This window comes from Copadichromis virginalis, linkage group LG8 (assembly GCF_057382275.1).
Source record: "Copadichromis virginalis isolate Kocher_CV1m ecotype Utaka linkage group LG8, C_Virginalis_male_GT1.1, whole genome shotgun sequence".
Lineage (NCBI taxonomy): Eukaryota > Metazoa > Chordata > Actinopteri > Cichliformes > Cichlidae > Copadichromis > Copadichromis virginalis.
In genome coordinates, this window is record NC_140625.1 from 6,966,184 (window position 1) to 6,979,034 (window position 12,851).

Genomic DNA, 12,851 nt, shown 5'->3' on the forward strand with positions numbered 1-12,851 from the left:
ATATACAGACTTTGAGGGACCATCGATCGACTCATTCAAGCTTCTGATTGGTAAACTAACTGCTGTAACTCCTGCTTCTGTTTTCTTTGTAATATTTTCAGTTAAACATATCATGTAAATTATTTGCAAACGATTGAATTCTGTTTTAATCTGCATTTTACACAGAATCCCAAAATAATTTGGAAACAACAGTTAATTGAACTATTCAAATGCTATTAATAAACCTAAGGAGGAGGAAGAAGAAAAAAAGATAAATTGCTTTAAAATTTACACTAAAATAGGAACTATGGAAACCACTTTTCTGTCTTGTCAGGGTATGGAGCAGTGTACTGAGTGCTTAATGCCCAAGAAAAAGTCCCCTCTCTAAAAATTCTGTTGTTCTAGACATGTGTGCTGTATATGTAAAAGCTTGTGAGACTAGGATACCCTTGGACGTTTACACTGATTTAAAGCAAGGCCGATGTTCTCATAAGCAGTTCAGGAAAGATGGTAAATGGACTGATTCTTATATAGCGCTTTTCTTCTCTCCCGGAGTCCAAACAACATGCCTCATTCACCCATTCACACAAGCACTTCTAAGCTCAAGTGCAACCTAAACTACATTCACACACATTCATACTCCAATGAACGCATTGGAGGGCAACTTGGGGTTAGTATCTTGCCCAAGGATATTTGGCATACAGACTGGGGAAGCCAAGGATTGAACCACCAACCTTCCGATCAGTAGCTGATCTGCTCGACCACCTGAGCCACAGCCACCCTTTCTTTCACATAAAGAAATGTTTTCTGAAATAATCAACTTACAAAGCCATCTTTTCAGTGAAGTACATGCAAACCTGTAAATGCAAACCTTGTTGATCATGAAAAACGTTCAGCACTGATATAAATGATCTGTTTTGCGATTCCACCCAGTGTTTGTTACTGATAGATGCTAAAGACCTTATTTTGACATCTGGACTTCACGTTCCTGTCTTAGATTTGCAGACTAGAGGTAATTCTAATATCTGACATTTGAATTTGAAACTCCAGCTAGTTTAGTGTAAAGTCAGGCGAAAACAGGTAACCAGGCTCAGTCTGAAACAGGCCTCCAGGAAAGCCGCTGGGCTTTGTGACCAAACATCATGTAACCTTCACACCATTTGCTCTGGTACAAAGAAAAGCCTCTGTAGTTCAACAGAAGTTGTGTTTCTATCCGTTTCTTGGCCTGCAGCAGTGACTTCTTTTGAAGTTTCTGCTGCCTGGCACCTTCATGACGAGGACAAGCCTAAATAGTCCTGTTCAAGGAATTTCTTGGAATGTATAACAGCCTTAAAAATCTTTGTTATGGTAGCACTAAAGCAGTGAGACATACTGTTTTGTGAGCCTTTTCTATGTTTACAGGTGAATTTAGTTACCTTTGGACAAAATCAGCTGCGCCCCCTTCTCCAGTCTTGCAGTGCTAAACTAAGCTAACCAGCTGTTGGCTGATTGGTAACTGTCAAAAATGATTGGAAGGTTTCCAAGCCTTCTCCTTCGTCTTTTGGGTCTGCTTGCACTTAGCAAAGAAGTTTAAAGATTCATTATCGCCACCCACTGGACGGGAGTGTGGATCAGACACTTGGCAGAGGGAGAAAACAAAATAAAAACCTCTCCTGTTCTTCTTACCAACTTTGGCAAAGTAGTGACACATCAGAAAAACATATACTTATGTGCAGTTGTTTGAACTAATTATTTTGGAGTCTTCTGAATTTTTTATTGTTTTGTTTGTTAGTTGTTTCCTCCACATCCTGGGTCTCAATTGTTTTTTAAAATTATGGGACTGCTTAAAAGCAGGGTCCATACCGCAAACCCCAAGAGTTTAAATAAATTCTGCCAATTCTGTTCAGCGAAACTGTCAAACATCCATACACTTAGCATTCTGTGGCTTAGATAAAATCCAAAATAAATGTGAACTTCTTCACCCAATTCTTGTTTTTAAAGTCATTAAAGAAACATGTTATACAATCGTTCAAACCTGGAAAAAGAACAATTCAAAGAAAAAATTAAAAGCCACAATAACACACAGTCTGACTCCAAATCCTTGACATTGCAAGACAACTGTTTTTGTATTTTCTGATATGGAGTTTGTTAAAATGTATACACTATAAGGAACTTTTCCAAAACCTTTGTTTTCAGCGACCTAAAATGTCGTATACGTGTGCACGAAGAGTAGAAACAGTTAAAGCTTAAAAAGCACCCCTGTACGTGGACAGGGCCTTGTAGTCCACTTTATATTAACCACCTATGTTAGCAATGTACTGGTGAGAAGAGATCTAAAAGATAAGCAGTCTTTTTTTGGCAGTTTTTTGACATCTATGTGATGTAACTGTATCACATCTGACGTATCTCTTTGAATATTTTTATATAATCTTCATATAATATTATCACATAGTATCTTATCATAAGTGTTTTCTGCTATAAAATACCTCATAATCACACGCAGTTTAAAAGAACTAGCAAAGCATTGTGTGGAAGTATTACAGTTTGCATGTATAAATCCTAACAGCTGTTACCTCAAGGCAATTTAAACTTTAAGTTAAGCAACCTACAATATTACAACACTACAGAATTCTTTGTGTACCCAAAATCATCTAATTCTATAAGTGACCGTTCAGTTTCTGCAGGCTAGTTGTCAAGGCCCTTGCATGTTTTTTTGAAGAATCAAAAACAACAATTGGTTGATGCTCATTGTTTTATTTAACATGACTTAAACCTAACTGTTGGGTGGCCCAGATGCCTGGCACCTTGTTCTCGGCTCATGCCAGGATAGCCAGCCTATGAAGGAGTACGCGTCGCTTGCTTCTGGTTCTCTGGGGCTCTTATCCTTCATCTTGGTGTCTCTCTTTCTTGGGTGGGCACATATTTGTTATCAGAAATGTGTGGCCTCAGCTTGTAGACAATCTAGAGGTTGTCTTGGATAAACTAATGATTGGCACAACAGTGCGTTCATATCATAATTTGCAAAAGATGTCAGGCAGGACAGGCTGAAATCAGGGAGGGCCAGCCATCTGCCGTGACCGTTAGAGCGGGTGAGGGGAAAGTGAAAAAACAAAACAAAACACAACAGCACAACAAAACAAACCCCCATAGTGATATTTGTTGGAGTAATCTGGTAATTCATTTTTAATTAAAATACTAATAGTAAAACAGTAAGACAGTGTAATCAGTGCAGTATTCAGGTATACAGCCAGATGATGGACACTGCAGTCGATGTTGTGTGGTCTTTTTGTTTACCAGCAGGAAACCTGATGAGAAACCACAAGGTTTTGGTCCTATGTGCTCTTCTTTTCAGTGCAGGTGTCTCTAGGGAACTCTTAGAGAGGCTGGGGAAGAAGGGAAGCTGGAGAACTGGCTGGGTGTGATGCACTGGTTTGCATTCAAGCTCAGCATCCTTTAAATTAGACTCACCAACAAATGCTGATCACTGCGGCTTCCTGTTCTCACCTTCATTAACTGTTCGAGTTCATCAAGATCCTTAAGCTTTAAGCATTTGGTTTTATGTGGTTGGAATCCTCATCTCATATTCAAATTGCTCTTATGATTTAAATCTCGAGTGCTCTTCATTTAGTTTTCTTGTAAAGAAACAGTATTCAGTATTAGTACCACAGTCAGTCAAGATGAACTTGAAGAGACAATAATCCATATTTCCAGGGTAGAGCTGATAGAGCCAGCTCCACAGCTACCAGGGCCCAGAGACCACGTATCAATGGGTTCATTAAATGAAATGTGGAGCATAACCTCTGGTGCCATGCTTCAGACAATTTCCATACAGACACCAGGAATCACTGAAGAGATGGGACATGCCAGACTAATGTCAGTAACTTTGAATTTATGGAGGCAGTAACAGCAGTCCATGTCTTTGAGATCAACATGCAGTATTCCTGTGGAACTCAGATGTGACAGAGCATTTACTACCTAGACCTTGGTTGCAGTCTTGTATGTAGTCACAAAGGCTTTGATCAAGTAGTTCAAAATTTAAGCATGGTCCCTGCCAAGGAAACAGCCATACCAGTTCACAATGCTGAAGGTGTCTGGATCCAAGCTGTTTCAAAATTTCAGGGTGGATCTTGCCGACTTTGTTGGTTCCTGTGTGGTGACATTTTGGTACAAAGCTGCAGCCACCCTGTGTGACGAAAGCCTCTACTGAAGGACGAGGAGGTGCTTTGTATCACTGCAGGTGTCTCTGGAGAAGCTCTTTGAGAGACAGGTGTGAAAGAAGTGGTGACAGAGAACATCCAAGGCTGTCAAGCACTGACTAAGTGCAGTGTTTAATCAGACTCTCCAACAGATGCTGATCAGTGTCCTGTTCTCACGTTGGATATTTTGAGCCCGTTCAGGAGCCAGTATCAAATATGGAACCATCACAGCCTTTAGTCAAAAGCAAATCCACCTTTCCCACCAAACCACATATTTATACAATTTCTTCACACAAAAAACATTTTTAACTTTAATAAACATGCCGACCAGTGGATATATCAACTTCTATGTTATAACTTTTGTCACAAACCTGTACAATCAAGAGACAGTAGCTTCACTCTGCAATGAACTGAAGTCGACTGCTGTCTGTCTGTTTACGGAGGGTCTGTGCTGCCCCCTGCTGGCAGCAAAAATGATGACAAAGCCATCAATTTACAGGAGTTATAAGAATCTCCCGCTGTGTTATCCATACGTTCCAACATACCAACATTCCCTGGGGTAGTCCTACAGTTTGTGATGTGATTTCCCTACATTGCTACAGCGACAAACTTCCTCAGCTATGAAATCTTCTGTTGTCCTGTATCTCTAAAAGCCAAACCCTCCTTCTGTAAACAATTTCATCAGTATCATATTAAAGTGAGTGACTAAACAAAGGTACAGCAGCTCTGTGTCCCCTTTAACCAGCACAGTATCAGTACCGTGAAAATGAATTAAACTGAACGATCTTTACACTTTTAATTTTTACCCTCGTGCTACTATGTGTTCAAGACTGATCATGTTTACTTTACTCTGATAATTCACACTTTAATCTTGAGTTTACAGCCTCTATTCTGTTTCTTATATATAATCAGTTGTTTTCCTGGATGATGCAGTGTTTCCAGTTAAACACCAGGTGGAGCTATTACCTAAAACATGGTAAACCATGCGCTTTGTTTACATGAGGTGAAAGTATGGGCGCATGGTTTCATACACGATTTTTTAAAGTTTAGATATTATTTTATAAGAACACTTTTTTTTAAAGAACCTTATTGAAAAAAATTCTTCGGTTTCAGATTTTACTTTTTCAGACTCATCAAAGTCTTAGGTTGCAGTGGATAAACAAACAAATGTAGTGCTTCACTTTTATATTTGCTTTTCCTGAATTGCCCTGAATTGATGCACAGCATCCTGGCCAGCAATCACTCAGGTTCCTTGGATGGACATTGTGGATTTTGCATTAGCTTTTATGTGCTCTTGTCTTCTCTTTCACCCAGAGCCGCCTGGCTCCACATCTGACAAGTGTGTCCATGTGTTAATGGCTTCACCTTGTGTTAAATACCTCTACTGAGGCAATTAGAGACACATGGAAGGCATTTGCTTCCCAGTGCTGCTGCACCTCTGTTTGACTGACTAATGAAGAGGAATACAGTCACAGCACAAGTGGAAACACATGACAAGGATGTCGAACTCTGCTACAATCTGATGTTTTTTCTTTCTCTTCTTTTTTATTTTGAAAAGTGTATCCATATTGCCCGTGACCACAAACAAGAACAGCTAGCTGTCCTTTTCAGGGTGTTCATTCTCTCCTTAACTAATGTTGTCATTTATATGTGATTTGTGATGGTATGAATTGCAGGCCTTTTAATAGAACCTTACCTCTCCCAAAAAGTATCTGTCTTTACACTTCATCTTACACAAATGCAGAAAAGACAAAAAAAGGAAGCAATATTTCACACATGATAATGATCATCACCAGAGCTGGCACAGCTTTCATCTGATCCCTGATCAGCCTAACCATGAGTAATCAGTATGACTGCAAGAGTGGCCTTATGTAGAGTCAGTGTAGTTCATAAATGTGTTGGTTTTCTATATATTACTAAACAGGTGAACAGTTGTTACTATAACTGATATTGTGCTTACAATAACCTCAGTGTGAGTTGATAGCACTACCCTCTGAACCACTGTGATACGGACATACCTTAGAGCCTGTCTCCTTGAATTTGCAACATGAAATATTGAAATTTTTAATTAGTTACATTTCTAAAGAGACAGAAAGGAAAACATTAAAGAAGTAGATATCTGCAGTTTGTGAGTGAATTATATGTCAGGTTGAAAATTACCTTGGTGAAACAGGTCCCTGACCCAAAGGAGCTTTTAGGAAATACTCACAGTTATTGTTTTTTCAGATAAAGTTTATTTGTGCTTCAAGTTTTATTGCAGTAAAGAGACACCAAGAAAAGCAACTACTGATTACAGCAAGACAAGGTGTAGAACAACACAATACGTCAGTGAATGCATTATTGACTGAGCAGAAATAAGCATCACTACACCACTAAGAACCATTATTTACCATTTTGAGCATGTGATATGCACAGAAGTCAGCTAAGAATGCTAAATATCTCATTTGTCTGATTGCCTCAATGCTAATAAGTTCTGCCTTTCAGCAAGTGATTTAAAGGCCAATAGGCTGTCAGACCAGTGTTAATTTCCAGTGCTAATTTAGATTTCCTTTGAGGGATAGGAAAGACTAGGAAAGAGTAAAGAGCTTTTCATGAACTAGACTTCAGACCTGCAGTTTGAAAACCATAAGATTAAAAAGATGGCGTCATCAGCACAATATGGGTGTTTATGTCCTACATACTTTATTATTTCTTTTTCTTTCAGGTTTTTCTTTGGTCGTACAGATGATTGAAATTAACAGTGCAACCTTGCTTTTTTAACAAAAATTGAAACAAGCAGTTTAAAAATAACAGTTAATAATAATTTTAGGTACGATATTAAGTTGCAACTGTTCTTGTACTTTAAGCAGCTGCTTTATAGATTGACCCGTTATATCATGAGACTGATGTTTGCATATTGTCTTAGTCTTGCACACTCATCAACTGCATGTACTGCACATTAAAGTTCCCCAGTGAAAAAAGGTATCAAAGTACTTCATACTAATTTTGCTCAAAGTCTTTGAGTTCATTCCTCATTTTTAAAAGCTTAGTGAGAGTTTTCTCACACTGCCGGGCTGACTCAGCTATAAGATGTGCGGCCTTTACATCCTCTGTCAGTTCGTTCATTTTGTTTTGAAGTCCCTGAAACTTTTTAATGTCTGAAAGAGTTTTTTTTGCTTGTGCTCCAGCTTCTGTTCTTACAATGGAGGAGTTTTCATTCAGTTCATCTGAGAATGTGATGATATCATCCAGGATGGTCCTCTGTGCTCCAATAATGGTCATGAATTCTTCAACCAAAGCTTTCAAACTTTTCATCATGTCCTGCTGTGTGAGTGCCTTCTTTACATTTGCATTCAAAACAGTTGAGTCTCCAGTTTTGACTGCAGCAGCAGCAGATAATGAAAGTAAGACTAAACCTCCTGCAGCAAGCGCTTTTTCATCTCCTACACGTAAAACTGTATGTCCTACTCCAAACGCTGTAGCTAAAGCAGCTACATATCCCAATCCTTTAAGGGCGTCCCCAATCCTATTTTTACATGTAGTTTCAGTTTCCATCTTTTTATATTCATCAGATAGCTCTTGAAGTTCATGGCCAATGGCTTGTGCTCTTTCTTCAAATTGATTACAGTTTTCAATAAATGCCCTGGCAGCTTCACACAGTTTGCTTAATGGAATAGACACACAAGCAGGTAGTCTATTGGCCATTGTTCCTCTTTAACCTTTCAGCACCTTTGGACCAATTCCAACAAATATGGAAAAACTACAAAAAGAAGCACACAAACAAGAAAGGCTGTGTCAGTCCTTGCTGTTGGTAGTCTGAAAAACAAAACAAAAAATCCATAAGTGCCTAATACTACTACTACTACTACTAATAATAATACCAAAATGGTACTAATAAATACTAATCCAAAAATCAAGATGTTCTAAAATAAAGTAGATTAGTCTTATGTGTCTCTTAAAACTATTCTTGTTTTCATTATAGTTTACAAGTATCCATGTTATTCAAACTAGATTTAAACAATATAAAGATTAAGTGAAAAGCTTTGTTATTTTCAGAAGTATAAATCACCATAATTTTACTGCTGCCAATAACAGATTCAACAAAACCTATATAAAGTTGAAGTTAACACTGAAACAGCGAAGTAAATATTGTCTTACCACCCGTGTATCTGTCTGTGCTCCATATTAAGCTTCTTCTAAAATACTTTCACTTTAGTTTTTCACTAGCGTGTCACATGTTATCCTAACACGTCAGCTTCCTTACAGATTGAACCTGTTCTGCATGCCACCTAAAAGCAATGGCATGTAGAGTTCAACTTCACTGCCATACCCGCCCTACCTTGTTTTGTTTTGTAGTTTTATTTTGACTTGGTTGGTTATAGCAGCATTTCTGTCATGGTCTGGATGAGTGCTGGAGTCATCATCCGAATTGCTGTTTCCACCTCTGGGTGGTAGATTTCCATAGAATGCAAATGACCTTGTGACTGTGTTTTTCTCTTTCGGTTTCCATCTCCGACAATACTCACTTTCATTCGGTTGCTGGTTCGTTTTGGCACAGCTTCAGTCTGCTTTACTCATCTCCTTGCCCTCCGGCCACAGTCATTGCACTCCACGGATTCCCTGCCCTGGAACCGGGCTGCCTCACCCGGACCTCTCAACCTCCTTTTGCCAGTTCTCCATCTGCAAACTGTAAGATTAAAGAAATGTGCTTTGACACGTCTCCTCCGGATCACATGGCCTCAGCCACTAAATCTATTCTCTTCTCTTTGCAGTGTACAGACTCCCAGTTGCATTTACCGAAACCCAGGTCCCGGAGTTTAATATTATGGTCTCTGTAATAGAGTCATAGTTTATCATTAATTTTTACAGATCTAGTAAATCTTTAGACTTAATCTTTAAGTTTATTGTTCGCAGTCTTATTCACTTCGTAACTTTGTGTTTTTGAGCAAATAAATATTGTTCACCACGCTTTTCTGTGCCTCCACGTGAGTTCTGCTCATCTGTCTTGTGTGACAATTTCTTTATCAAATACCATATCAAACCTTTCAAACCAGGTGGTGAAAAAGAAACTTATATAAATCCAGGTTTAAAAGCAAAGTTTTTTGTTTGATTTATAATTTCAGCTTTTGGGGCCTTCTGTGTAGTATTTTGCAGGTCATAACATGTTTTGATGGAGCTGCTTTTGTCTGGCTGGCATTCAGGCTGCTGAGGTCCCAGACAAACAGACTCAAGGTCAGCTTTTACAACAGGGCAATAGCCCTAATCAATGCTAACAGCTGACCTGATTGGCTACCTCCCTGGACTTTTTCGGCAGGGCAATAACAATTATAATAATATCAATAACAATGTGCAATAAACATACACTCAGCGTTTTTTAAAAAAAATTAAGTTAAGGTACTGTATCGTGTTCTCTTGTGTTGTCTTGTATAGTGTGTAGTGCAGATGCGGGACAGGTTCCAATTTACTATTGTTTTAGGTATGACTGTACAATGACAATAAAGAGTTATCTATTTTATCTATCTATATTAGCTATGACAGGTTTGGACTGCAAGCCGGCCAGTGGAAAAGGACCTAAAATATTATATGATGATGTGGTATTTGAGACGTTGGGGTGTTGCAGTTTAACTTTAGTTTTTAATGCTGGTGAGTAGGGATGGACCGATCCGATATACAGTGGGATGCAAAAGTTTGGGCAACCTCATTAATAGTCATTATTTTCCTGAATAAATCGTTGTTTGTTACAATAAAAAGTGATATTTGAGAAGTGAAATGAAGTTCATTGGATTTACAGAAAGTGTGCAATAATTGTTTAAACAAAATCAGGCAGGTGCTCAAATTTGGGCACTGTTGTCATTTTATTGATTCCAAAAACTTTAGAACTAATTATTGGAACTCAAATTAGCTTGGTAAGCTCAGTGACCCCTGACCTACATACACAGGTGAATCCAATAATGAGAAAGAGTATTTAAGGGGGTCAACTGTAACTTTCCCTCCTCTTTTAGCAACATGGGGGTCTCAAAACAACTCTGAAATGACCTGAAGACAAAGATTGTTCACCAGCATGGTTTAGGGGAAGGATACAGAAAGCTGTCTCAGAGATTTAAGCTGTTTCCACAGTTAGGAACATATTGAGACAATGGAAGACACAGGCTCAGTTCAAGTTAAGGCTCGAAGTGGCAGACCAAGAAAAATCTGGGATAGACAGAAGTGACAAATGGTGAGAACAGTCAGAGTCAACCCACAGACCAACACCAAAGACCTACAACATCATCTTGCAGCAGATGGAGTCACTGTGCATCATTCAACCATTCGGCGCACTTTACACAAGGAGATGCTGTAATTGATAGTGATGCAGAGGAAGCCTTTTCTCCGCCCACAGCACAAACAGAGCCACTTGAGGTTTGCTAAAGCACATTTGGACAAGCCAGCTTCATTCTGGAATAAGGTGCTGTGGACTGATGAAACTAAAATTGAGTTATTTGGGCATAACAAGGGGCGTTATGCATGGAGGAAAAAGAACACAGCATTCCAAGAAAAACACCTGCTACCTACAGTTATATATGGTGGTGGTCCCATCATGCTGTGGGGCTGTGTGGCCAGTGCAGGGACTGGAAATCTTGTCAAAGTTGAGGGACACATGGATTCCACTCAGTATCAGCAGATTCTGGAGGAATCAGTGACAAAGTTGAAGCTGCGCCGGGGGTGGATCTTTCAACAAGACAAGGACCCGAAACACTGCTCAAAATCCACCAAGGCATTCATGCAGAGGAACAAGTACAACGTTCTGTAATGACCATCTCAGTCTCCAGACCTGAATATTATTGAAAATCTGTGGTGGTTTGTCACATGGAATGTAAATGGAGCTGGCACCAGAGGAAAGAGGTTAAAAATATTTAACCAGCTTAAAAAACTACAGGCAGATGTTGTTTTATTACAAGAAACTCACAAACCTGTCACAGGTTTAAACGAACTTAAAACACCTGAGTTTCCTAACGTGTTTGCAGCCGGTTATAATTCTAGACAACGGGGAGTAGCAATTTTAATACATAAAAATGTTAATTTTACAGTACTCGATACAGTTATAGATCCAGAGGGTAGATTTCTAATTATTAAACTATCAATATTGAACAAAAAACTATGTATTGTTAGTATATATGGTCCAAATGTTGATGAACCCTCATTCTTCCACGGTTTTTTTAGTGCACTCTCTGAACACCTTGATTGCACACTCATTCTTGGCGGTGACCTCAACCTTGGACTAAATGAAGAAATGGATAGGCTCAACACAACAGGAACTCAGCGTAATTGGCAGTCCACAAATATAATCAAACAGTATATGAATGACTTTGGTCTTTGCGATGCATGGCGCTCTCTTCACCCTACCAGTAAGGAATATACTTTTTTCTCGCATGTTCATCACTCTTACTCTCGTCTGGATTATTTTTTGGTCAGCAGCTCACTGCTGTGTGACATTTCAGACACTGAGATTCATCCTATAGCTGTCAGCGATCATGGTCCTGTATCTTTAACACTAATGCACAAGAATAATACTACGCCAAGTAAAAACTGGAGATTTAATATATCACTACTTAAAGATGAAGACTTTATTAAATACTTTAAAAAGGAATGGACTTCATATTTAGACTTTAATGACACTCCCGGAATATCTGCTTCTGTTCTATGGGAAGCAGGGAAAGCTGTGATGAGAGGTAAAATAATTTCTTTCTCATCACACAAAAAGAAAAAAGAAAACAAAAATATTCAGGAATTAGAAAAAAACATCAAATCACTAGAAGAAGCCTACGCGTCCCACCAAGATCAGGAAACATTGAACAAAATATGCAAAACAAAACTAGAATTAAATGAAACTATTAATAAAAAAACACAATTCCTTATACAAAGACTTCGCTTGCAGAATTTTGAACACAGTAACAAATCAGGTCGATTTCTAGCTAACCAGCTAAAAATAAATAAAGAAAAAATAACTATATGTGCTGCTAAAGATTTATCAGGGAACACAATATATGATCCTGGAAGAATAAACAACATTTTTAGGGATTTCTATGAAACTTTATACTCACCACAAATAAACCCATCTAAAAATGAAATTGATCTGTTTCTTGACAACGTAACTCTTCCAAAATTACTAGACAGTCAAGCAATGGAACTGGATTCGCCACTGACGCCAAGTGAACTCCAGGAAGCCCTGATAAGTATGCCCAATAATAAGGCTCCAGGTCCAGACGGCTTCCCTGCAGAATTCTACAAAGAATTCTGGACAATTTTGGCACCAGTATTCCACAGCATGTTGCAGGAAATCGAGGAAAAGGGCAGACTACCACCAAATATGAATTCTGCCAACATTAGTCTCCTGCTAAAACCAGGCAAAGACCCTTTATTTCCCTCAAGCTATCGTCCAATTTCTCTTTTAAATGTAGACCTTAAAATAATCTGCAAAGCTCTCTCAAAGAGATTAGAGAAAATGACCCCCCTCTTAATTCATCCTGACCAAACTGGTTTCATAAAAGGTCGGCACTCCTCAACAAACACTCGTAGATTACTTAATTTAATAGACTACTCATACGATAAAAACATCGAAACCATAATATTATCTCTAGATGCAGAAAAAGCATTTGACAGAGTTAATTGGAAATTTTTATTCGCAACTTTACACAAATTTGGTTTTGGAAACTCTTTCATAAACTGGATAAGAATATT